This window comes from Phascolarctos cinereus, unplaced genomic scaffold (assembly GCF_003287225.1).
Source record: "Phascolarctos cinereus isolate Bilbo 61053 unplaced genomic scaffold, phaCin_HiC Scaffold_9;HRSCAF=440, whole genome shotgun sequence".
Lineage (NCBI taxonomy): Eukaryota > Metazoa > Chordata > Mammalia > Diprotodontia > Phascolarctidae > Phascolarctos > Phascolarctos cinereus.
In genome coordinates, this window is record NW_027556402.1 from 244,002,049 (window position 1) to 244,029,411 (window position 27,363).

At 41.2% G+C, this 27,363-nt stretch overlaps 1 protein-coding gene across 7 annotated transcripts in view; it reads right to left on the reverse strand.

Moving 5' to 3' along the window:
- AMBRA1 (autophagy and beclin 1 regulator 1) overlaps nucleotides 1-27,363 on the reverse strand; it is a 190,571-nt gene that overhangs the window by 162,356 nt on the left and 852 nt on the right. The gene's annotated exons all lie outside the window — the stretch shown is intronic.

A 27,363-nucleotide genomic window follows, 5' to 3' on the forward strand; every position in this document is an offset into this window, starting at 1 on the left:
ATATTGGGGCAAGAACTCGCTATCTGACAAAAAATACTGGGAAAACTGGAAAGCAGTTTGGCAAAAAGTAGTCATAGACCAACATCTCCTACCATATAGCAAGACAAACTCAAAATGGGTACATGATTCAGAAATAAAGAGTGATATCATACAGAAATTAGGGGAGTATGGAAGAAATTACCTGTCAGATCTATGGATGGAGAAGATTTTCTGAACAAACAAGCGATAAAGAGGTTCATGGGAGATAAAATGGATAATTTTGATTATATAAAATTTAAAAGGTTTTGCACAAACAAAAACAATACAGTCAAAATTAGAAGAAAACCACGAACCTGTGGGGAAATTTTTTAACAAGTTTATCTGATAAAGGTCTCATTTCACAAATATATAGTGAACTGAGAAAGATTTATAAAAATAAGAATCATTCCCCAACTGACAAAAATGGTCAAGGCATATGGAACAGGTAGTTTTCTAAGGAAGAAATCAAAGCTATCAATAGGCACATTAAAAAATGCTCTAAATCACTAATAATTAGAGAAATATAAATTAAAATAACTCAGAGATATAACCTCATAGCTGTCCCATGGGCTTAGATGACAGAAAAAGAAAATGACAAATCCTGGAGGGAATGTGGAAAAATAGGTACACTAATGTACTGTTGGCAGAGCTATGAGTTACTAGTCTGACCATTCTGGAGAGCAATTTGGAACTATGCCCCAAAAGCTATAAAACTGTATCAAACTTTGACCCAACAATACCATTATTAGATCTATAAAGAGGTCAAAGAAAAAGAAAAAGCACCCATGTGTACAAAAATATTTAAAATAGTTCTTTCCATGGTGGCAAAGAATGAGGAAATGCCCAAACAAGTTATGGTATTTGAATGTGATGGAATACTATTATGCTATAAGTAATTGATAAAGGATATAGTTTCAGAAAAACCTGGGTAGACTTTTATGAACCGATACAAAGTGAAGTGAGCAGAACCAGAAGAACTGCAGTAACTGCAATATGGTAAAGATAATCAAATGTAAAAGACTTTGTAATTCTGATCAATACAATGATCCACCACAATTCCAAGAGACTTAAGGTGAAAACTGCTATCCACTTCCACATAGAGAACTGATAGACTCAGAGTACAAACTGATACATACTTTTTTCCTTCCTTTCCTTCTATACCTTCTTTTTCTTATCTCCATAGGTAAAGAATGTAGACATTTGTTTTGCATGACTTCACCTGTGTAATGGGTTTTGTATTTCTTGCCTTTTCAATGGGTGGGGGGAGAGGTTGTGAGAGGGAGAGAACTTGGAACTGAAAATAAAACTGAATCTTAAGTAAAGTCTTAGGAAAAGCAGCAGGTAGAATTGATTATGCATTTGTTAAGCATTTACCATGTGCCAGGCAATGTGCTGAAGTGCCAGGCACAAATACAAGGGGAAAAAAAAAAAGAAAATCCTTGTCCTCAAAGAAGCTTTCATTCTAAAGGAGGAAGAAAACACAAAGGGAGCAGGAAAAGGAAATGGGGAATGAAGGTAGGACACAGGTGGAAAGTCCCGAGAGTCAGAAGCAAAATCAGGAACAAACCACGTGAGAAATGAACACAGATAACCTAGGATCTTCATGAAAGAGTAGTCTAGACAAGAATAATCAGAGGAGATGCTATAGGGTAGAGGCATCTTCAGGATGAGAAGGCTGTTTAGCACACAGGTAGAAGAAACTGGAGAATAAGGAATGAGTCAGTCAGGAGTTGGAAGGGAAGTGAGTTTGATGGCTTAGACCAGGGTGGGGAACTTGTGGCTCTTTAGGTCCTCGAGTGCTGCCATTTGACTGAATCCAAACTTCACAGAGCAAATCTCCTTAATAAAAGGATTTGTTTTGTAAAACTTGGAGGCCATATATTGCCTTGAGGCTGCAGGTTCCTCCCTCCTCCCCCCCCCCTCGGTCCTTCACAAAATAGTGGTCCATACCATTAGTTCCCCCCTACACTGTGATGAGCCTTCATGAAATCAAGAGAAGCTTCTCTATCAAGGAAGTGCACACTGGAAAGGCTCTGAGAGGCCTTTGTCCTAATACCACAACATCAAAGTACTTTCAATGAAATAAACTCCCTTAGGTTTTTAACAGGATTTAGAACATGGTAAAGTGCTGGTGGAAACAGCAGTCTGAATTCTAACCAAACTTGACCCTCTGACCTCAAGTAACCCCAGTGAAGGAAGAAAACGGTTTTTCAAAGGGCTCTTGGATAACACAGAAAGCTCTGTGAAAGCACCTGGGCTTCCTTTGGGAGCAAAAAGGAAGAAGGGACTGGATCTGAGCATCAAGAAAACGGAAAAGGAAAACCCAAAACCCAGATCTCCAAGTAAACGTCCCTAGAAATGCCCACGGACCAAAACCCTTTTATTCTGAGGACTCCAACAAGAAAGTATAACCAGCAGACTAGAGTTCTGAGGGAATGGAACACAAATGGGGATCTCTCGCTTTTGTCTAGAACACAATATTTGCTCTGTTCCTTTAAAAATGAAAGGACTTTTCTCCTGATTTGCTCTAGGCAGCCACCTGGAAAAAGATTTTTATTTTGTTCTCTCTAAAAAGAACAAAGGGAACTAAATCAAACTGAAGTCAAACGGGCCTGTAGCTGAGCAGGAAGTGCCAGTCAAGTGTGTTTTTCATTCTGTGTTTTAAAAAGAAGGAACAGACAAGTTTCCCAAATCTGTCCTGAAACCAGACTGAGACAAAGGGTACCAAGAATAGCGCGTTCCTGACGGCATTCACCAGTCCACAAAACCAATCTCTAGGTTCTGTGAGTTCGACTATGCTTAAAATCATGGCCTGCCAACAAACCCCTCCCCATTAGTGCTCTGCCCTAAATTCTTCTAAAAAGAGGAGAAATACATAATCACCTTTAAAAAACACTTACTCTGGCAAATTCAGGAGCTTTAATCAATCTAAGCTACTGTGAATGCAAATACACTAGACAGTGAGTGCCACTGCCCAGGAAGCACCAAAGCTGGATGGCCACCAACCTGCCAAAGTACCTACTGTAGCAGGGACGGACTTCACAGCTCTCCAAGGGCTGGGGGACAGACAACCTGCTCTTCTTCAGGAAGTGCCCTTTCCTTATTAGCTATCAAATACGTGGAAAATGAGCAAAGTACTCTCAATCCAGATACTCCAAACCACAGCTCAGTGTAACAGAAAGGGCACAATAGATGTGAAGGCCTGAGACCTCAGTTCAAATCCCAGTTCTGCTATTAATAGCCACATGACCTTACACAAGTCACTTTATTTCTCTAGCCTTCCAGACCCTCATCTTGTTTTGTTTGTTTGTTTTTTGGCTAGGCAGTGGAGGTAAGTGACTTGCCCAGGGTCACACAGTTAGTAAGTGTCAAGTGTCTGAGGCCGAATTTGAACTCAGGTCCTGCTGACACCAGGGCTCCTGCTCTATCCACTGTGCCACCTAGCTGCCCCCAGGATCTCACCTTTAAATAAGAAGCTTTCTAAGGCCCTCTATAGCCCTAAATCTTGACATTTAGATAAGAATGAAAGGCAGAATAGTACCATAGAAAAAATACTGGATTTGGAGTCAGGCAACCTAGGTTTGAATACCATCAACTCAATTGACTTGAGCAAGCACATTTATGTAGTGTGAACCAAAAGTATTGTCTGGCAAAGTCTACAAATCCCTTCTTAGAATAATAAATACGTACTTTTTAACATTGAAGGAAATGTTAAATTTCCACTTCCAGGCCAGTGAAGATAACTTCGTAATTCCTTCCCCTTCAAGTTAATGGACAGAAATGAAACCTATCCATAGGAGTTCACGAATGGGGGAGGTTTCACCCAATCAACCACTGCTGCCTCTTCACACATACCAAACTCTAACATTTAGGTAAAATGTTATCAATGTCTAAGAGGTTCTCTCAAAACTCAGAAGCAAGAAGAAAAGGACAGCAACATAATCCCTAACTTTCCAAGGAGCATGTCAGTGACTGGTACAGTGTAACAAAACAGAAAGTAGCAAAAGTCAACTTCATGGAGAAAACAGCAAGCTTTGGGCTACAGCAGAAAAGTGAAATGAAGAACATAGTACACGGCAAGTAATTCTGACCATAATCTTTAGGTTTGTGGGGAGGAGAGGAGAGGGAGCAACAGCGCATACATACAAAACCTTAAGGCTGGAAGGGAGCTGGTGGAGACCATCTTGTCCAACTTTTTTTTAACAGATGATCTCGAAAAAGGCTTCCAGTTTTTCCTTCACTTTGCAAATGCAAACAAGGCCTGTGCAGCGACATATCACCCTGGGCTCAGTTTTTGTTGTATTCCCTTCTTTCTTTAAAAAGAAAAATATGTTTGCCTTCCTACTGCTGCTGTTTGGCTTCCCTCATTGGCTCAAGTGAAGTTCAATAAACAACTGGAAGATTAAATACAAAATGTCAAGCCTTGACTTCAAAGGCTAGAAGTGGCCCATGACTTAGAAACTCCACGTGGGTGGAGATCCCAAGGGGCTTCTACAATGGACAGCTCTGTTGTCATTAGTAGGGCCTTCCTAAAGGGGACTTCAGGCCATTCCAAATGACACCATGTGGGGCCCAAAGCCAAAGAATGTGGGCAACAGCCAGAAGGGGCCTTGCCTGACTGCTGCACAGCTCAAGTCTGACTCCCAGACAGACTGTTGTTCTTTTTTTTTTTAAGGCAATTGGGGTTAAGTGACTTGACCAGGGTCACACAGCCAGTAAGTGTCAAGTGTTTGGTCTGAGGCCAAATTTGAACTCAGGTCCTCCTGACTTCAGGGCCAGTGCTCTATCCACTGCGCCACCTAGCTGCCCCCAAGACTGCTGTTCTAAGATCGAAAGAAGCTGAGGATTCAGGAGAGGTTACAAAAGGCAGCGGCCAGTAGACCCTTTTGAAGGCATAAAAAGATAAAAGAAGCCAAACTCCAAATTTTGCCTGCACTCTTTTGGAATATTTATTGAGCACCTACTACACGCACACAGAGACCACTATTCAAACGCTCCCTAAATCAAAAAGCCCTCGGATGTCAGCATCAGTCATATTGTTCCCTAAGAAAGGGTAGGTGGGTAGGTATCCCCCAGAGACAACCTTCATTCTAGCCTCTTTGTCAGACCCAAGAGATGTGCCCATGGTTAGTCTCCCACAAATTTAGAGCTGGAGGTCATCATGGTTAAGTACCTTGCCTGAGGTCCCACAGGCAGGAAACATCAGAACCCAATTTCCACCCGGCTTCATTCCCTCCAAATCCCAGCCACCACATCAGTAATAATTTTTTAAGACCTATCTGAGCATTTATTTGTGTAATTCTACTTACCAGACATCTGCCCTAACTGATTAATCCCAAAATCAAAAAAGGATCATATACAAATAGCAAAATGCAAATATAGCCCCAGTGGGTCCCACCCTTCACATAAATTCCACCATCTAAAATGATTTAAGTCATAGCAAGATACACTTAGACTCCTTTATGCTAAAGGAAAAAACCAACTACCACCCCCCATGTGCTTTAATTTGGTGCCCAGTGGTTTGGGAATCTAGTATCTTAAAAACTAGGCATTCACTAAATCATGACTAACTCACCTCATCAGAATTTCACTTGATTATATTTTTAACATTTAGCCACTTCTAGCTGAAAAAAGTTGAGAATAACCTGTGAGCACAAAGGAAGTGCTCTTTCTCACTTTGAGGGGCGGAGGAGGTTAGTCCTCAGAAGCAGCTCAGATCACAGATCTAGAGAGGGAGGGAACCTCTGAGGCCACTCAGGAAGACAGTGAGCTAGCCTTGGAGCCAGCCTGACTCTAGAGTCAAGGTGCTTCCCACTACACCACAATGCCTCTAGTTATCTACATAATGCTTATCCTGAATCAAGACAGGGTACTGTAGTAGGAGGATACAAAGGCTTCCATTAAGGTGCTGGACTGGCAGAGGATAAACCCAGGATTGCAATCCCAACTAAGCAGATCTTGCCACTCCCGAGGTTTGCATATGTGTAAGTCTCTGTTTGTGGTGAGGGTGGAACACAGCGGTTCCAGGGGAAGAGCAGGGATCCTGAAGGAGCCCTAAGCAGAATAAGGCCAGTCAAATTTGTTGGGAGGGAAATACTAACTAATTAAGCTAAGTGCTCCAGTCAAAAGACAGGCTTTTCCCCCTAATTACCAGAACTTTACTCTCTAAGTTCTCTTTTCCTTACAAATAAATGCCCTAGGAAAAGCAGGCATGTGTTCTAAAGTGTGTGGTAAAGGACAAAGGAGAGAGAAAGAGGTCACAGGAGCCAGGGCAACCAAATATTGTGCTAGCAGGTGCTTTTTGAAGTTTCAGGGCCATAATAAAAGTCAGGCAGACAACTGAGCTAGAGGAGGGCTTAGTTACATGAAGCCACAGAGAATAAGTCTACAAGTCCAGCAAGAAGGAAGTCTCCAGCTACTCTCCCCAGGTCAGTTCAGGGAAAGTTTATTCCCTGGGAACTAGAGGTTACCAGGAGGGCCCAGGATGAATCCCTTACAACTAACCCAAAAAGTAGGAGACTTTAGGTTTGTCAGGGAGTTCTGAGAAAAGAAGAATTTTTCTCCCTCTAATCTTATCTTGGCCAATTAATTCTTCTCTATGGTTTTCAAACATTATAGAAGGATCCTACAGCTAGAAGTGACAGGACATCAGGGGACATCTAGCCCTACACCTTTTACAACTGAGGAAACCAAGGCCTGGAGAAATTAGGCCCAAAGCACGCAGGCAGTAAGTGGGAGAACCAGATTCGGACTCAGGTCCTCTAAGATGAAGTGGATTTCCAAATCTACACAGAAGAACTTCATGGTAGAGGTTACAACTTTTAAGACATTTCAAAGAGATAAAGATTCTAAAAGAATGGGAAAGAATCTCAGGTTGTGTTATTACCCAAAAAGGTGATCAAGAAGACATCAGCAAATACTGATCTATATGTCTACTTTCTCATAACTATAAAATCTAGGAGAATGGTCAAAGCAGCTTTTGAAAACAGCCTTGATGTAAATGAGAAGGGATATTGAAGGCTTATTTATAAGTGTTTTTCAACAGCAGATAACAGTTTTCAGCATCATACAAATGACTAAAAGGTAAAAAGACTACAAGATCCCACTGTTTTTGTTCATTATATGCATATACACAAATGAGCTTGGTACAGAAAATGCAGCCTTAAAGACTCCTCCCACGAGATGCTGAGGCAGCTGCATACATAAAGACCTTTGGTGACTCCCTGAAAGATGAAACCATAGAAACAATTTTGTTCGACTCTCCTCTGATAAGGTGAGATGGATTTGACTCTACTGTACCTACAATAAGAAACAGCAAAATCTTGCCTAGAAATAGCTCCTAGCCACTACTAAAAAGAAAAATAGACTCTTTTCTGAAAGTCAACTACTATACTTGGTAGGATCACCCCACAAATCCATCAGCATAGGACAAATACCAACCAGGGGAGGAGACTTTATGGACTCTGTGCAGGACTTAATTCTGTTTGCCAGTTGGGCTAGAACTAAAACTTTAAAGTAGAACTGGTACAGAAATGTATCTTAATTATATCTGAAATGCTCGGTCAACTACGAAATGTTTCAAACATACCATAAACACATACCCAAGACAAGTGTGGCCTCACCCCAACACTTATCTCGCCTCCCTCCCTACTGCACACATATAACACTGACCTATCTACCTCTGCCAGCTGAGGCCTCAAATCCAGGATACTTAATGAATAAATAACTCAACCTCCTCCCTCATTAGAAGAACATATAATTCCTCAGTATAGACAGCCCAGAGGAAGCCTTTCCACCAGACAGGTAACAACAGGGAACCAAAAAAAGGCCAAATCTCTCACACATCTAATGACCATTTACTCTGCTCAAAATAGTGTTGACTATTTTTTTTTCAGGTAATTGAAACAACTTCAAAATCAATTTGCTTATCATAAGGTCCTCTCTGAATATGCCCAACACTCAGTGAGGTCACTGGGGAATTCCAAATCTCTCACTCAAACAACTCCAGATCACAAAGATGAGGCTCTGTCCAGTGTTCAGCTAAAAGCTAAAGCCAGTGAGTAATTCAATCCACTAAACACTGAGTAAGTGGCTACCAGATTCATAGCTTGTGGACAAAATGCTTAATATCCTTGAAATCACAAGTTGGATACTTACATGGACTAGTTACTTTGATACGGAGAACATCCTGTGTTACACTGAAATGCAGTGTAAAATCACCTTTCAATCAAAAAGGCAGCATGCCATCATCAGGCCTGGAGTCAGGAAGAGCTGAGTTCAACTGTGGCCTCAGACCCTGAGCGAATCACTTAACAGCACCTACCTCCAAGGACTGCTGCGAGGATCAAATGAGATAATAATTGTAAAGCACTTAGTACAGTAGCTGGCACATATAAATGCCACACAAAATCATCATCATCATTATTAAAAACATGCCACCATTAGTCATAGGAGGGCCTAGGTAAGAGAATGTAGCTGGATCACAATACATCACCGCTCCTGGGAAAACTCACAAAGGACGGGACCCAGATATGGCAGCAAAGGTCTTTCTCACATTTAGGTGAGAACAAATAGCACAGAGGCAATGGACAGTCACAACAGAAACTAGAACATAAGACAAAGAATTTCCAAATTGGAAGGGACCTCAGAGGGCATCTCAATAACTCTAAAGTTTGCTGAAAAGACTTATATGAACTGATGCTGAGTGAAGTGTGCAGAACCAAGAGAACATTGTACCCAGTAACAACAACACTGTGTGATGCTCAACTAGGACTGACTGAGCTCTTCTCAGCAATACAATGATCTAAGATAATTCCAGAAGATTCTAATGGAAAATGCTATCCACATCCAGAGAAAGAATTGCCAGAGTCTGAATGCAGGTCTAAGCATATTATTTTCACTTTCTTTGTTTTATTTTCATGGTTTTTTTTCCCTTTTGTTCTGTTTCTTCTTTCACAACATGACTAATATGGAAATATGTTTAACACAATTATACATGTATAGCCAATATCATACTGCTTGACATTTTGGGGAGGGAGGGAAGGAGAAAAAAAAAACTGGAACTCAAAATCTTATAAAAAATGAATGCTGAAAACTGTCTTTACATGTAATTGGAAAAAAGAAAATGCTATTTACATAAAAAACAACTAAAGTTTGGGAGCTTTTAAACTTCGTAATATTCTTCCTAATTCTATGATAAACAAGTAGTGCATACCCTAAATTTGTTTTCCATTCTATCAAACCCATAGCTAAGTGCCATTCAATAAGCTTCATAGGTCTGATTAAAGTCTAAAGATATGTCTTTGATTTCTGGCTTCACAACCAAATTGTTATATAATCTTAGACAAGTAAGATTCTCTTCAAATTTCAAGTTTTCTTCCACATACAAACTAAAAGTGATTAATAACCCTTCCCTTCCTCCATCAGAATGATAAATAAGGATCATCTGTAAAGTCCTCAAAAGAAGAAGGTGATAGAATTCAAGGCATGATGATTACTCTTCTACATAGAAGCCAAGTCAAGACCCAACTAACTCCACAGCACAATAAGGCTTTGCCAATGCCCAGGACTCCAGCACAACTAGAGTCTGACACCCAGTAGGCAATGGGACAATGGAAGGAGGTCTGAGTTCCACTCTGGTTCGGCCACCTGCTACCCATAAGGCCTTGGGCAACTCCCAAGCCTCTGGGCTTCCATTTTCCTCATCTGTCAAATAAGGCAGTTGGTCTAGATAGCCTCTAAGGTCCCTTTCAGCTCCAAATTTATGCCCCTCAGATGCTGTTACAGAGCACAAAAAGCCTAGGAACAATTATAACATAGAAATCTGCAACACTATTTGCAGATTTCAAAAATATTAATGCTCAGAAAAATAAAACACCTCTAGACAAAATTAGACTGCACTTAGCCCCCACAGACAACAAAGTGTCAAGACACCCTCCACCCCCACCTCACCCCCTGGAAACTGGTTCTGAACCAAGTCACCGTCCTAACCTTTCTCTTTATCTCACAATGCTCATCTACAGAATGGGTGTCAGGCAGTCCTCTGTACAGGATGGTGTATGGGCTGACTAATGACCAAAAATGCTTTGAAGACATAAAGCTACATAAATGTTAATTACAGTTATTACAGAAAAGAACAAAACGTATCATTTTGTTAGCTGCAAATCTGACTTACTAGGTCTTCTTAAAGCAAGTTACACTAATGCAGTCAAATACCCCAGACATGCTTTTTCTACACAACACAAAAATATGATCAAAACTGGAAGCAAAAAGCAAGCAACATAAGTTAGGATAACAACCATTAGCAATGAAAGGAAAATGAATGAAGGCCTGTCTCTGGAGTGTCCTATGGAGAAGGGTGTTCTAAGGAACACAAAGTCCCCAGGAAACCCAAGAGAAAAGCAATCTTCTGAATAAAGAACAAACAGGGGCTCCAGTTTGCTGGGCAGCTCACAAAAAATCAAAGGACAGTCTTAAATGCTCAAATACGGCCCTAAAAAGTTTTGCTAATGGACAAAGAAGAACTTTTGATCAAACACAACTTTTGATGACAATCTCTATGGAGGGACGAAATTGCTTTGCCCTAGAAATGGGAACCGAAACCACTGCCTGAGACACAAAAGAGCAGAGGCTTTGTCCACAACACACCTCTCAGCTAGCAACAATCCAGTTCAGCCTAGGAAGCACCCACCTCTTTCGCTTTCTCTGTATATGATCTCTTCCACGGGCTGAGAAAAGAATGGATTCTACCTTTTCTCCACAAGGCATTCCCGAAAATTGCCCCTGACTGGAAAAGCCCTTGGTGCCAGGAACAATGATTTAACCAGATTTTCGAACATTAACAGAGAAATCCTCACAACCCCAGGACAGATGGGATAGATCATTCAACTGACAAACAAGGAAAGCAAAGCAATTCAAAAAAGCACACAAGATGAGTTCTAGTTTACAATTCAGGCTTTTCCTTCAGATAGGATCAAGTGCTTCTGATTTGCCAGCCTGGGATTTAACAGCTCTCTCCAGATACTATACACACAGTCCACCAACTCTCAAAGTCAGCCCAAGTGAGGTTCCTCTTGGCTAACTGGAATGAGGAAGAGAAAACTCAAGACTTTAGTAAAGGGAGAAGTCATTTTTTAAATGGAGAACTCTTAGAAAAAAGGCCCGGCTATCTACCTTTCACCACCTTGCCAGTTGCATATATTCCAACCCAACAGAATAAGGGAATCGGACCTAAAAGCACAGGCATTTTAAGTCACAATTCAACTACCTTTCTTTAAGATCTAGGAGGTTTAGGAGGAAAGATGCAGGAACAATGTGAATATATTAAGACCAAGACCGTCAATCTATAATTATGAACATTATATATGGCAAGCATGCATACCTGTCCTTTCGCTGTTCAGTCACGTCTGACTCTTCATGACCCCATGGACCATATTGTTCATGGAGTTGTCCTGGCAAAGACACTGGAGTGGTTTGCCATTTCTCCAGTGGATTAAGGCAAAGTGAGGGTAAGTGACTTGCCCAGGGCCACAGAGCTAGTGTCTGAGGCCATATTTTAACTCAGGCCTTCCTGATCCCAGGCCCAGTACTCTATCCACTGAGCCACCTAGCTGCTTCCTATACTTGTCTTTACATTATAATAATATGGTAAATTTTATTTATTACTTCTAAATAATTATATAATAGCCAAAACTTGGAAAAGAATTCAAACACATCACTGTTTCAGTCGGTGATTAGTATTAGCTGTGTTAATGAAGAGAAGGAGACGAATTAGGAGAACTGTTGCGAAGGCAGAAAAGCAAGATTTGAAAACAGATTGGATGTGTGAGTTGAGTGAGAATAAGGAGTCAAAGACGACACTTAGGTTGTGATCCTGGGTGACTAGAAGAATGATGTCCTCAACAGTAACTGGACGGTTGGGAAAAGGGGAGGATTTGGGGGCAAAGAACAGGAGTTCTGTTCTGGACACGCTCAGCTTGCAGTGCCTACGGGACATTCAGTTTGACATGTCCAAAAGGCAGCCGATGATGTAGGAGTGGCACCCAGGACAGAGACTAGTTCTGTGTGTATACACACACACACACACACACACACACACACACACACACACACACACACACACACACATATCATGGAATTATGTAAAAAGAAACGACGACTGACCTCAAGGGAGATCACCAAGCAAGATCACATAGAGGAAGACAGGCAAGTCCAGGATGCCTGTGCTTCAATCTATCCGTCTATAATAATTATGACATTTAGTTACTACGTGTAAAATTGAAACAAGATTATCAGATGACAGGGGTTAAAGGAATTGAGATATTGTTATATGGACGCCAACACAAGAAATCATGGTGACTGAGGTGGCTTCAAACTATTGGAGTTAGGACTGGCAGGGTCTGAACTTCTTAAAGGGGAAACAAAATGGAAGAAATCCCACAAAAGAGAGCAGATGCAGTATGTTATTTTCTGACTCTGTGTGTGTGTGTGTGTGTGTGTGTGTGTGTGTGTGTGTGTGTGTGTATGTGTTTCCTGTCAGACCTAGCAACGTTTGCCAATTCTGATCTGGGATAGCTAAGGGGAGCGGTAAAGTTTTCAAACATTGTTCCCCAAAATTCTGGGGAGTTAAGAGAGAGAAGAACACTGGTTACTACCCAATTTCTGCTCCTTACTGCTGCCCTAAAAATACATCCAAGGCTGCAGCCCCCATTCATGCAACCATAAGCTGTCACAAAGGCTTTCAAATAAGCAAGCATTAAATAATATTTCTTTTCATCAGGAAAATACAGGAAAGAATTTCTATCTACAATTAACTCATGCCATAATAGTTAACCAGGAAATAGATGTCTTTTCAAATACTTTAGAACAAAAATGAATACATCCCTTCCTTATATAAACCAGCATAATTATTATTACTATCATTATTGATGATGATGATGATGACGATACACAAATGAAAAACAGAGCTTTACTGTCAAAAGCAATCTCATTAAAAAAATTTCAGGTCCACAGTCAGAAAGGTAGTGAAAAGCTAATGATAAAAACAAAAGCTATCAATAAAAATTCACTTATTTTAAAAAGAAAGAAAAGCTAGGGGGGAATTTGGGAATGACCAAAAGAGAACTAGGCAGGTAGGTGCCCAGGGGATAGAGCACTGGATTTGGAATCAGAAAGACTCATCTTCATGAGTTCAAATGTGGCCTCAGACCTTTACTAGCTATGTGACCCTGGTAAAATCATTTAACCCTGTTTGCCTCAGTTCCTCATCTGTAAAATGAGCCAAAGAAGGGAATAGCAAACCACTGCAGTATCTTTGCCAAGAAAACCCAAAAATGGGGTCCCAAAGAGTTGGACACAACTAGAAAATGACTGAACAACAACAGCGACAAAAGGGGACTAGCTGGAGTATGGATAAAGCCGCCATCCAGGTTCCAACACTTGTTCTCTGTGTGCCACTGGGCAGGTACCTCACTGTTCTCAATCTTGGCTTCTTTATCTGTGAAGTGGTGATAAGCGCACTTCACTTAACCTCTGTCTGCCTCAGTTTTCTCACATGTAAAATGAGAGTAACAATAGCACTTATGTGGCAAGGTTGTTTGGGAGGACAAAATGAGTTAATGGACACAAAGCTCATTGCAAACTACAAAGTACTACAGAAATGCCAGTTATTATTAACTTCAAAGTACAGCTGGTGACTCTGGCCTTTGAATATCCCAGGTTATTTTTCCTTCTTTTCATGGATTCAGTGTGTGACTCACAATCTCCCTCTCCATCCCAATTTCAACCCTTTTGGTAGGGGATTTCAACACTGATGCCCCATCTCCCAGGCGCTTCAAACAGCTCCTCCACTCCACCTCCATTCCCCACAAGAAGGCTCATATCCTTGATCTTGTCATCAACCACCAGGGCTCCACTTATATAAATCAATGCTCTGCCAGTCAGTCAATAAACAATTATCGAGTGCCTGTTCTGTGCCAGCCATGTGCTAAGGGGAAAGGCCAAAGATAGTCCCTAATCTTAAAGAGCTCCCAATTTAAAGAGGGAGACAACTTAAAACAGTTATGTATAAACAAGCCACACAGACAGGATAAAGTAGAAATGATCACCTGAGGGAAGGTACTAGAAGGAAAGGATGTCAGAGAAAAGATCAAGAACCACACAATTCCTTTATCCTATCACCAACTCCTATCACTCCATCTCTCCCTGAGCCTAACTCCTCCTTAACCCTATCCTTTGTTCTCACCATCTCTTCAATTCATCCACCCCACAACATTCTCCCAGGTTATCACCTCTGCACCAGCTCCACCCTCTTCCCTTTCCAATCTTCACCTCTTGGTAAGCAAGGTCACACTGCAATATCCTCTACCCTTGAATTCCTCCCTGCTTTGTCATATCAACTACCGCGCCTTGTAAATCCGAATTCTAAGCTAGTCCCACCATCCAATTCCTCCACTTGTATGCCTCCTGCTCACAAGCTTCCTGACCTGGGATGGAAGAAGTCATACAATTGTACTGACGGGAGCCACTAAAAATGGATGGCATCTCATCTCCCCCCCAAAGTTCAATAAAATCTTCTCTTCAATTTATGCTCTGTCCCACTCATGACAGCTGTTTAAAACCTGCTCATCTCTCCTTAAGCCTCCCATGGGCACCTCTCAGCTGAGGACCTCACCTCCTACTTGACCAAGAAAACTCAGTTTCCTCTTCCCTCCTTATCTCACAATCCCTTGACATGGTCCACCACTGCGTCCACCACCGCATCCTTCTTTACTCTAGTCTCTGATGAAGAGAAGGCCTTTGTCATTGCTTACCACCCTTCACGTACACTCGATCCCCTATCCCTCCTTTTCTTTTCCAGCAGATTTCCCCCTCAAGAATCACCTCTCGCTTATCTTCCATCTTTTACTGGTTCTTTCTCTGCTGACCACAAACAAATCCATGGCTCCCCACCCTACACACACACACACACACACCCCACAACTCTTTTTCTACCATGTCTTATAGCTATCATCTTTCTTCCTTTTCTCATCCAAACTCCTTGAAAGACATTCAGCTGAAGAACATTCCATTCTTCCACTTCCTCTCTTCAGACTCATTTCAAAACCCTCTGCAATCTGGCTTCTGACTTCATCACTCAACTGAAACTGCCAAATCTAATAGCCTCTTTCCAATCTTTGTCCTTCTGTACTTCTCTGACTGCCCTCTCCTACTGGCTACTTTCTCCTCACTTGAGTTTTGCCACACTGCTATCTCCTATTTCTCCTGTTATTTGTGGGGCCACTCCCCAGTCTCCTTATCAGTATCTTCATCTATGTTACACTCCCTAGCTGTAGGTGCCCCAAAGGCTCTGTCCTCAGCCCTCTTCTCTCTCTACAATCTCACTTGGTGACCTCATTAGCTCCCATGGCCAATAGTGTCATCTCCATAGGAAGAATCCCAGATTTATATACCAAGATCTTGTCTCTTTCTGACCTCCAGTCCCACATCAAAAACTATTAGATATTTCAAACTGGATACCCCAGACTCAAAGGGGTGAGAAACCTGCAGCCTTGAGGCCACATGTGGCCCTCTTGATCCTCAAGTGTGGCCTTTTGACTGAGTCCAAGTTTTACAGAACAAACCTTTTTATTAAGGGGATTTGTTCTGCGAAGTTTGGATTCAGTCAAAAGACTGCACCCAAGGACCTAGAGGGCCAGGTGGTGGCCTCAAGGGCCCACGTTCCCCATCCCTGCCCCAGAAGCATCTTAAATTTAACAAGTCCAAAAGAGAACTGCTTATCTTTCCCCACCAAATCTACCCCCCTCTTCTCAACTTCCCTATTATTGTTGAGGGCACTATCATCCTTCCTGTTACTTAGGCGTGAAACCTCAGTGTCATCCTCAGCTCCTCCCTTGAACTCACCCCACATATGCAATCACTTGCCAATTCTTGTTTCTGCCTCCACAACGTCTTTCAAATATGTCCCTTTCTCACCATTCATAGTCACTACTCTGATACTGAGGCCCTCACCACCTTGGGCCTCAAGTACTTTTAGTCAATAGGCTTCTGGTTATTCTGTCTCAAGCCTCTCCCAACTCCAATCCATCCTCCTCAACTCAGGGCTGCCAAACTGACTTTCCTAAAGCACCCACTATATGTCTGATTCTGTCACCTCCCTCCTGGATAAGCTCTGGCTCCCTACTGCCTCTAGGATCAGATACAAATTTCTGTTTAGCTTTTAAAGCTTTTTACACCTTGGTCCCTTCCACTCCTTGTAGTTTTCTCACATATTATTCCCTCCCTTGTACTCTACAATCCCTTTACACAAAGGTACAGATATGTTCTTTCATCCGTACCTCTGCACTAGCTTCCCCCCATACCTAAACATGCTCTTCCTCCTCTTCTGTGGCTCTTAGAAGCCCTGGTGACCTTGAAGATTCAGTTGTACATTTTACATAAAGACTTTCCTGGGTCCCTGGCCATGCTGTTACATGGTACTAATTTTGCAACAATTTCATATCTATTTATACATGTACACATTGTCTCCTTTGTTAGTATGTAAGCTTCTCAGGGCAAGGACTGTTTCACATTTGTGTTTGCATGCCCAATGCCTAGCACATTACCTGATACAATATACTGCTTAATAAATGCTTATCACTTCTATGTGCCCACCCCTCACTCCCAGTGTCAATCTCTCATACCAGCTTGCTCCCAGCTGTTTTATTTTCACTGCAACTGCAAATATTCTCTAAGACAATGGTGTCACTCACCCATAAGCCAGGATTCCTGTGACTGGCTTTGCTTTAAAATGTAACATGTTTTCTTGTATTTTTATCTTGTTAAATATTATCTCCATTTTGTTAAATAATATCTCCACTACACTTAAGCTGGTTCAGGCTACACTAGGAAGTGCCTGACACCTCTGCTCTAAGTCACAGTTGTCCCTTCATGGTCTTAGTTCAAAAGATGCACAGTCACTTTTTTCAGTGGACAGGGCATTTGATGTACAATAGGTGGTCAATGATTCTTTATCAGACTTATCCATTCAAGTCTATTTAGATTCCAACCTAGACTAGAACAGGAATATTAACTATGTGATCTTTGGAAGGCCTTTGTAACAATGTGATTGCTACATAGTTCATATAGGAGCCTGAAGACAGGAAGAGGGGAGTTCAAATCCCAACTCAGACACTTAACTAGCCCTCTGACCATTAACTTCTGTTATACTTCAGTCTCCTCAACTGTCTCCTCGAAATAAGGATAATAATAGCACCTATCTCCCACTGTTGTGAGGATCAAATGAAATAATATTGTAAAGTGCTTAGCACAATGCCTGGCACATAGTAGATACAATAAATGATTATCCTCTTCCCCTACAACACCAAAAAATTCCAGAATCTGAGCAATGTCATGTTTCTCTTTTCATACAAAGAATTATAGAGATGAAAAGGATTTATATGTCATTTTACTTTAATACTTAGGGAGCATAACTTGCCCAAGGGCACACAGCTAATGAATGGCAAAGCTAGGACTAGTACCCACATCTGATTCCTAACCTTGGGCTCTTTTAGCCATGCCATAGTATATTTTCTTTAAATTCAATGAGCATACTTTTTCTCATTAATGAGCATACTTTTTCTCATTAGTCCCTAGGTTAATTGTCCCTAGGACTACATAAGTAAAGTAGCTTAAACAACTTCAGCTTATCGATATCCACTCCAAATGGAAAGATTACCTCGTTTTGCTAAGAAAGGAACCATGTCATCTTTTTTTTTTTTGAGGGGGGGATTCATCACCATATATTACACTAAAAAAAAAAGGTAATAAGTGAGAAGAGCATTTTGCTGCATGTGCAGAAATATTTCCATGTCATTTCGAGCTCTGACACAGTTTTCTAGCTGACATTTCTAAAAATTAGTCTCACCATCCTGCAGCTCACAAGGGCTATTTTTCCCCACAGTTACTTACGAGGGTAGAAGAAGCCTACTTCAAGGCAATTCCCTTGTATCTCCAGTGTCTAGCACAGTGCCTTATATACAATAGGCAGGCAATAAATACTTGTTCACTGAAAAGGAGGACAGAGATTTGACCTCTCCAAACTCTACAAGCCCATCCAGTATCATTCCTCTTAAAGCAAACTCAAATATCTGTTGATATGATGATATTCTTACTTCCAGATTAACCAAAGAAATACTCTCACTTCTCCTACCACTAAAGTAAGTTAAACCTATGAGACATTTGTTAAAAATACCAATATAAAGAGATCTCCCTGGATCCATTTCTCAATGACCTACTTTGTACTAGAACTATGTGTCAATACTAAGACAAATTTTTTCTAGGATGTCTTAAGACAAACACCACAGAAGGCTGACTACGAGATAATTACTTTTTTAACCACAGCAAATCATGAAGCCCATCTACTAAGATAATATAGTAGGACTGCAATCTGCCTTTGTGATGGAACTACTCACACCAATGAATTCACGATCTTTATTAAAAAATGAAGAAACATGAAGCAGATGAATTAATGTTGTTTTAAGAACTTTAACTTTGGCATTTGCTGAACTGATAATTTAAGCTGGCACCCATTCAGGAGTGTTTTATTTCCATGTACTACACCAGCTGGATTTGGTGTTCAGCCATGCTTTATTAGCCCATCTTTTAACCTTCAGTTTCTCCAGCCTCCAAACCCCAAAACATCTAAGTATCCCTTCCCTCAAGCAGTCTCAGACTGGACTAAGCATGGTCATTAAGAATCCATTACCTTAATCTGTTATTGACAATTGGTTTCCATTTATATACATGCAAATGAAACCCAAAACAACTGAACCCATTTTTATAAACTCAAAGATACTCAGTTCCAAAATAAACCCAGCTAATGGCTTTCAACTCATACAATCTATGGTAGCATTCACTGCAGGAAACAGTCTTAGTCCCCATGGTTTAGGAAGGCTCACAACAGTGCTATATTTAGAACCAAGAAAATACTCACCCAAGGCTGGGAGTATTTCCCTATGCTTTCAACAAAAGAGTAGGAGCCAAGGAGTCTCAAGGCCTCTTATCTTGTATTTTAATTGATGATTTTGGCCAACTCATCTATACTCTCAGATTCAGTCTTGTCATTTGAAAAAGTGGAAATATGTTCACTAACATACATACCACTGGTAAATTAAGCAAGAACGGAAATCAGAGTGGAAAGGAACTTCTAGAGATCATCTAGCCCCTTCACATAAGTCATTTAGCTAGCCACACTTCTACACAAGGCCACATCGGTCTATCCGCAGTTGTTTAACCTTTTCCCAAACCTCTGAAGAAAGCATTTCACAAGCTCCATCCATTCCAGTATCTCACAACCTCTGTAGTCAGGAAGTAATCTACATATCTTCTGCTGCAATTAAAGACATTCCCTCTTGTCTTCTCCTCAGTGGAAAGAGAACATCTGCTCCCCACCACCTGTGCAATCTCCCTTCCCAGTGATTAAAGTGTTTAGAAAATAGAGGAAGGCCCATTTCCAGTTAATGCAGCATCACTCTAAATGAGTTAACCTAAACAGAGAACACAATTAGGTGCCCTCTATTCCCACTTCCATCACAGGCTTGCCATGAACCCTGTTGGAAGTCAAAACCATTCAGCTTCCCCATCACTAAGATACAAATAAAACAAGGATGCTGGAAGATGCAATAAAGATAATGCCCATAAAGTGCTTACAGCTTCTCAGTCAAATCATCATCCCAAATCCAAAGTGGGATTATATGTATACTCTCAATTTTCACTCTCAATCTTTGTCCCAAAGTGCCTAATTAGATCCCACATATCAAGAGCAGGACATAAATGAAAAATAAAATGACAGTAAGTCAAAATGCACTACACCTTCAAACTCCTATAGCAAATACTGTGTTATATGGAAGGCAAAGCTAGAAAAAGTTAAATAAGCATCTTATCTGACTGCAGCAAACAATGGGATTATAGAAAGGCAATTTTAAAAAATTAAGATGAAAAATGAATCCAAAACCCATTAATACAAATGGCCAAAGACAAAAGGGTAAAAACAGTACCCAAAATTTTACTTGAGTATGAGATGGCTATCAAGACAAATCTATGAAGACCATTTGAAAGATAATTCAATATCTAAAAACAAGATAGAATGAAAAAAGGCAATAAACAGAGAGTAAAGGAATGAGATATAGATGAATTCAACATCAATTGAGACTGAAGACAATTACTGAGACAACCCACATGTTGTGCCAGCTAAGATGCCACCTCATTTTGGGGGGGGGAGGGAAAGGGGGTTTCATAATTGTTTCTTCTTTTTAAAGAACTTGTTCACTCTGTCATGTGTTGGATTTGTTTCTTTAATTTATCTTGATGTCATTATTTTTTATATTATCTTAATTTCTGAATCTATCCTTTCCCCATCTTCTGTCCATGGAGGCAACAGCTGTGGCTTCACTGCAGATGGTATGGCAACTTTGGCTCTTATGCTAATACCCTGCCTTCTCTCCCTCCCTCCCATCATTTCTTCCCACTACTGTCACCTTCCTTCTGCTGAAGGATCCCATTTGTATCCTGTCTCAACATCAACAAGAGGGGTTATCTGCACCCCATTCTACCCAATGACACCTCCCAAGGCCAAAAAGACAGGCCTGTCTGGCTACCAAAACCCATTACAAATTCCTTTATAATCCACCAGTCATGCTTGTCTCCTGATCTCTTTCCAATTTTGTAGCTTTCCAAGTTTCTTCTGCCCCTTGAAAATCAATCATTTTATTTTGACCTTAAAGGTTATTAGGACCCCAGGAGATGGGGGGAGGGAGAGGGAGAGGAGAAGAGAAAGAGTTTCTTTAAGTTTTTTTAGATACTTTTAACTCCCACTTATCCCCCCCTTTCAATAACATCTCTTCATGGAGTTATTCAAGAGTGAAGACATGAAAGGGGCTGTTCTTGTCTCTGGGAAAAGATGTTGTCAAATTTCCATGTGCCAAGTAGGAAGAAGCATTCCTATCCAGCTCTAGAACTAAAATATACATGTTAACCAAACTGACTGTTTATGAAACTTACTGAGTTAAGACTTAACAGATCTTCAATTGCCTCACACCAAAAATGCCTCAACACAGTGACTTAGGATAATGCATTTGAACACTGCACCACTTCATTCCACTGATGAAGAGACAATGCTAGGAGTTTTATAATTATAGAACTCTGACTTCAGCAGAAAGCTCCATACAAGATCAAAGTGTTATTAAGCACACACTAGGCAACAGAATTATGTTCAGCCTGAAATTTCTCTCTCACTTTCAACCATGACTCCTAGTTATATCCTCTTACATATCCTGGCTTATTCCCTGACACAGATCCAGTTCCATTAAACAGGAATTTATGTACCTATTCTGCACCTGATACTCTGCTAGGCCCTGGGAGAGAAAACCAAACCAAAGCAGTCTGCCCACAAGGAGCCTCCATAGTACTTCAGCAAGGGAGCGCTGAGGGAAACAACATGTCCACACATAGGCAGTCCATACAAAGTACAACAAAATAATACAAAGTAATTACAGAGTGAGAGCAGTGCTAAAAATGGAGCAATGAAGAAAGGCCTTATATTGGAGTGGACACTTGAGCTGAGCCTTGAAGGGAAAGGGCATGAGGGTCTGCCCAGGAAAAGGCCTGGTGACAAGAGAGGAAACCCTGTGTAGACATAACAGCAAGGAGGCCACTGTGGTTGAGCAGAGAGTGCACAATGCATAATCAGCCTAGAAAGATAGGCTGGCATCCAATCAGGAAGGGCTTGAAATGCCAGAGAAGGCCCATTATTCTGGAGGCCACAGATACCCCAGGGAAGCTTCTTCACTAGGAGAGGATCTGTATGTTCCACCTTAAAATGGCCTTTTAATAGAAGAAAAAAGTAGGTACTGAAAACTTCCAATCGATGACGCTTGGTAATGGGTTTTATCAAGGTAAACAACACCAAAGAAACATTATCACCTGTTGTACCAATGCACCCTAAGAACCACAGGGCTTTTCCACATGACTCAAAAGCTAAAACCTCCTTTACGCTCCGTGTCCCCTCACAGAAGGTGAGCTCCTGGATAGCAGGAGCCATCTTGCTTTCCTAGTTATATCCTCTGAGTTTAGTCTAGTGTTTGGCACACAATTATTACTTAATAAATGTTCATTCATCCATTTATTCCTTCAATGCCTCAGTCAAAACACTGAAAATCCTTAAGTTCTGATTCTCTTAGCTAGCAAAATGTCACCACATTTACGGCAACAGACACAAAAGACGCCATCCTTCTATCCATCTGAAAGAAGGCATGGAGATGGGATGGCAGCAGCCTAATTTGAACTTCCTGAATCATGGTGGGTTAATACTCCAACCTTTTTTTTTTTTAGTTGAACCATTGATGCCACAATTGAAGAATGAGCACCCTGGGGAAAATCTTCATCTCCCTTCAACATCAAATCCCATCCTCTCATCCTCAATATTAACTCTTTTGGTTTTTATGACACTGCTGTCTCCTGGTCCCAACCTGGTCTGTCTATTTTACTAGAATATCATCTGTAACTGGGTAGGCCTGTCATGGGTCCCCTTCTTTTTTCTCTATATACTCTCTCAGTGACCTCATCACCTCCCACTACTTTAATACCTTCTTCTATGCAGATGATTCCCAGACCTCTAGAGTCAGCTCTGGCCTCTCTCCTGATCTCCAGTCTAGAATCATCAACTATTTATTGGACATCTCAACAGGGATGTCCCCGCCAGCATCTCTGACTCTTTCTGTCAAACGCACTACTGTCCTTCCAATCGCCCATGTGCATAGACTCAACATTATCATCCTTCTCTTGCTCTCTCAAACCCCTCTCTTTAATCACCTTCCAAATCTTGCCATTTTTATCTCTACAACATGATTTGCCTATGTGCTCTCCTCTCTACTCAAACAGCCCCACCCTAGCTCAGGCCCCAATAGCCTCTTAATAACAGCCTCTTCTTGGATAAGCCTGCCTCAAGTCTTTCCCCATTACAATCCATCACCCTCCACACAGCTGGCAAAGGGACTTTCCTAAAACACAGGTCTTACCATGTCACTCCCCTACTCAATAAAATTCTGTGACTTTTTATCACTTCTAAGATCACACAGAAGTTCTGTTTGGTATTCAAAGCTCCTTTCCAGTCTTATTCCCTTATTCCTCTTCTCCCCCTCTGAGGGTCCAACCAGATCGGCCCCTTTATTTCTCCTCACAAATCACTCTGTCTCCCACCTCTCTGACATCTCCCGGCTGCCCCTCATGCCTAGAATGCATTCCTTTCTGGTCTCTGCCTCTGAAAATCCCGACTTGCCTTCAGAAATCAACTCAAGCTGCATCTTCTGTGTGAAGCGTCTCCTCATGTACTCTGTCTCCAGGGCTGCCTTGACTCTCTTGTATATATGCTTTGCGTGTACCTATCTCGGTATGTGTTTGTCTCCCCTGGGGAGATATCAAGTCAACAAACATTTATCAAGCACCTACTATGTGCCAAGCACTGCTGGGGATACAAAGAAAAGCAAAAACTGTCCTTGTTCTCAAGGGGAGCCCCTGTTGGGGGGAGGAGACACACAAACAACCTTGTACAAACAATTGGTAAATACAAGATAAAGTGGGAGATAAATTCCAAGAGAAGGCACTAAGATTAAGGAGGACTGGGAAAGACTTCTTACAGAAGGAGGATTTCAGCTGAAACTTGAAGGAAGCCAGGGAAGCCAGGAGGCAGAGAATTCCCACCATGGGACATAGCCAGTGAAAACGCATAGAGATGGGAGACAGCGTCTTGTGACAGAAACAGCAAGGAGACCAGTGTCAATGGATCACTGAGCAGGGGGTGGGAGGTGATTAAGATGTAAAAAAGACTGGACAGGCAGGAAGGAGCCACGTTATGAAGGCTTTAAAGGCCAGGGATATTTTTATCCTTGATCCTGGAGGCAACAAGGAGCTATCAGAGTTTACTGAATAAAGGGAAGTCATGGTCAGACCTATCCTTTAGGAAGACAGATCTGATAGCTGAGTGGAGGAAGGACTGGAGTGAGAAGAGACGTAAGGCAGGAGCCTGCTGCAATAGCCTGGGCACAGGGTGATAAGGGCCTGAACCAGAGCAGTGGTACTATCACATGAGACAAGGGGGGGTGTATACAAAGATAAAATCAACAGGCATTGATAGCACACTGGATGGGGAGGTAAGAGAAAACAAGGACTTGAGGACACCACATGAACCTGGACATTTGGAAGAATGGTAGTGCCTATCAGTAATAGGGAAGTTCAGAAGAGGGGAAGAATATGTTGAGCTTAAGATGTTCATTCCAGAAGTCCACTGGGCAATTGGAGATACAAGACAGGAAGTCAGCAGAGAGGTTAAGGCAGGATATGTATATTGGAGAATGATCTACACGGAAATGTTCATTCAATCTATAGGAGCTGATAGATTACCTTCTACACACATTATCTCATTAGACCTTTACAACAACTCTGGGAAGTAGGTACTATCCTCATTTCCATTTTACAAATAAGGAAACTGAGGTTAAGCAACCTGCTCAAGTCCTAAGGTCCTGAGATGCAGTCCAGACTCACTCTCCAGCCAGCTCTCTATCCACTACACCAGGCAAAAAGGAGTATACTATTAGGAGAGAGAAAAGTTTAGATTAGAATATCCAATAACTGTCGCAGCTAAGAATCTTCCCATCCCTGAAAGTTGGGACAACTGAGAATATCAACATTTTCTCTCACAGAGCAAGTCAGAGAAAATGACTGCTCTGCTAAAGCAGGTCAGGTTACAGATCACGTGACTGGGACTAAGTGGAAGAGGGATGACAAATTGCCCTTGGCCCTCCCCAATCTGCCTTCACCTCCAACCAGCCTTTCCTCACCACCTTAGAATGTACACTTACTGCTTTTGGCCAACATAACAGCAGTAAGGGACTTCATGCTTGTTCAACTGTCTCTATCGCTCAGGCCTGCGGACCTCAATGTTGGCAGTCCAGAAGCAAGCTCTCTGAAAGGGATGGTGGACTCTGTCTACACCTACTGTCTACAAGCTCACACACTGCCTATCCTACTTAACACAAATACTTTCTCACAACCTTACCCTCCATGACTAATACTAACTTCATGATAAACTAAGTAAAAAAATATAAAATGCCTGGAAGAAGGAAATGAAAATTAACCCTCCTAAATCACAGATGATAATATGTGACTACAGTACAATGCTCAAACAAGAACAAAAAACATGACAAGAAAGATTCTGAGTTTGGAAGTGACAATGGAGAGGGGGCAAAAAATTACCAGGAACTGAAGAAACTTTGGAATCTTAATTATTAGTTAACCACCCAGGGAAAAAATGTTCATCTCCCATTCCATAATAACTCTATCAATACTGATACAACTCCAGAGGAAGAGACCTTCTGAAACATTTCCTCTAGTTACTAGGATGAATAACTGCTATATTAGAATTCCTAAAAGATTTCTCATATTATAATGCCCAAAAGAGGCAGGGCTAAAAGAGTCTTCAGAAATCATTTAATCCAGCTCTTTTGTTTTACAGAGAAAGAAACTGAGGCCCAGAGAAGTTAAGTGATTTGAAGAAAGTGGCACAAGTAATAACTAATAAGCAGAACTTGGGATTCAGACCCAAGTATTTCACCTCCAAGGTAAGATGCTCCTTCTGTAGTCATGGAGTATTGAGGCAGAAGGTCCACCCCTGCCACTATCACTGGAACACCTAGCCATGTTCAATGTCTGGCTTCAGGGCTGATAAGCTGCACGGGAAATCCCAAATACAGGTAGTATGCCCCTAGAACAGCCAAAAGTATGACTTTATTTTTCACATGTGAGGCATTAGCCTCTGTCCCAGACCTGGTTCTGAAGCACATTCAAAGCACCTCCCACCTGGAACAATCCCAAACAAAGTCCTCACAAAACAACAAAGCCCAAAAGGTGGCAAGCCTAAGCAGAGTAGCCATCAAACCAGTCAACTGCTGAAAGGTGCAAAAGGAAACAATAGTGTAACCTTAGTTTCAGAGAGAGAAATATAATATTTCAACTATACCAAAGAAAAAGTAAATTAAAAGCTCACCTTCAATTTCCACACAAAGCAAGAGAGAAAATAATTTTTAAAATATATGTCCTTACAAACCCTTGTTCCTGATTTTCTCCATAATAAGTTTTTTTTCCCCTTATTTCAATAATATACCTTTTGGCAATGATTTCCTCTAGGAATATAACTGGAATCCCCTAACATTTTCACCCTCTTAGTGACATTCACAATAGCTCAATGTGAGCCTTTGCTCTTCTATGTAGAAAGCAGTTCTCTTTTAACATTCGTTAGCCACCAAGGACATTGAATTTTAGGCAAGGTGTAGGCTAGGTACTTACTTTTGCAATACTCTAAGAACAATCTGGTACTCCCGTTCCTGAACTCTTCCCACACTACACTTCAGCTGCCTATGTCTACCATTCCAAGAAAATGAAAGTTGTTGGCCTTTCACCTCTAATTTTGGGGCACTGGATGTCCTGGCTAGGAATATATTTATGACCAAGTGCTCTTCATTTAGACCTGGCTGAAGACCATAAGAACTAGAAAACTCAAATCTTTTATAAAATCACATCATGGAAAACTTTAAAGTCATCTAATGCCTGGCTGTCCCTTTTGAGCTTCTCCTTCCTAAAAGAAAATCAGGTTTGTAGACAAAGGCTTTCCTATAGACACTAGCATTGTTTTTGAAAGGCATCTTCCTTCTTCCTTAAGACCTCTCTCTCCTGTTCCTTATACAACTTCTATCCACTGAGTTTACCCAAGGAACGCTTGTTCTACAGAGAAATGAAATGAATTAGGAATCTATCACTGATGTCACTCTAATAAAAAGAAAACGGAGGAGCACTGCAACGGCATGGCCTATAACTACTTGTCGCAGGTATTATATAGGCAATTACTATTAAGATAAAAGTTATAGTAAGACCTCTGAGGTCTTCTCAGTCTCTGAGATACTATTATTCCATACTTGAAAAAAGCATGTAAGTTGGAAATACAAGTAGACCAAGTCTTTCGATTCCCAGAATGCCAGCTCCTGATTTCAACTTTTTATTGTACATGTGTTTTTTCCATCCCTAGCATATTGCAATGGCTGAGCCACTGACTCCAAACCAAATGCTGTCACCAAGAAGGCTCTTCTATTTTCTTTGAAGGTTTCTTGGAAAGCATAGCACCAAAGGCCAAACATCTGCCATAAACTCCCAAAACATTAACTTGTCAATTCTTGGTCACTTTAAAGAAGCATGCATCCTGAGAGCTGAGAAGGACCCATGAAATTACCTAATGCCAAAAGCGCACCTCATAACAAATGACAC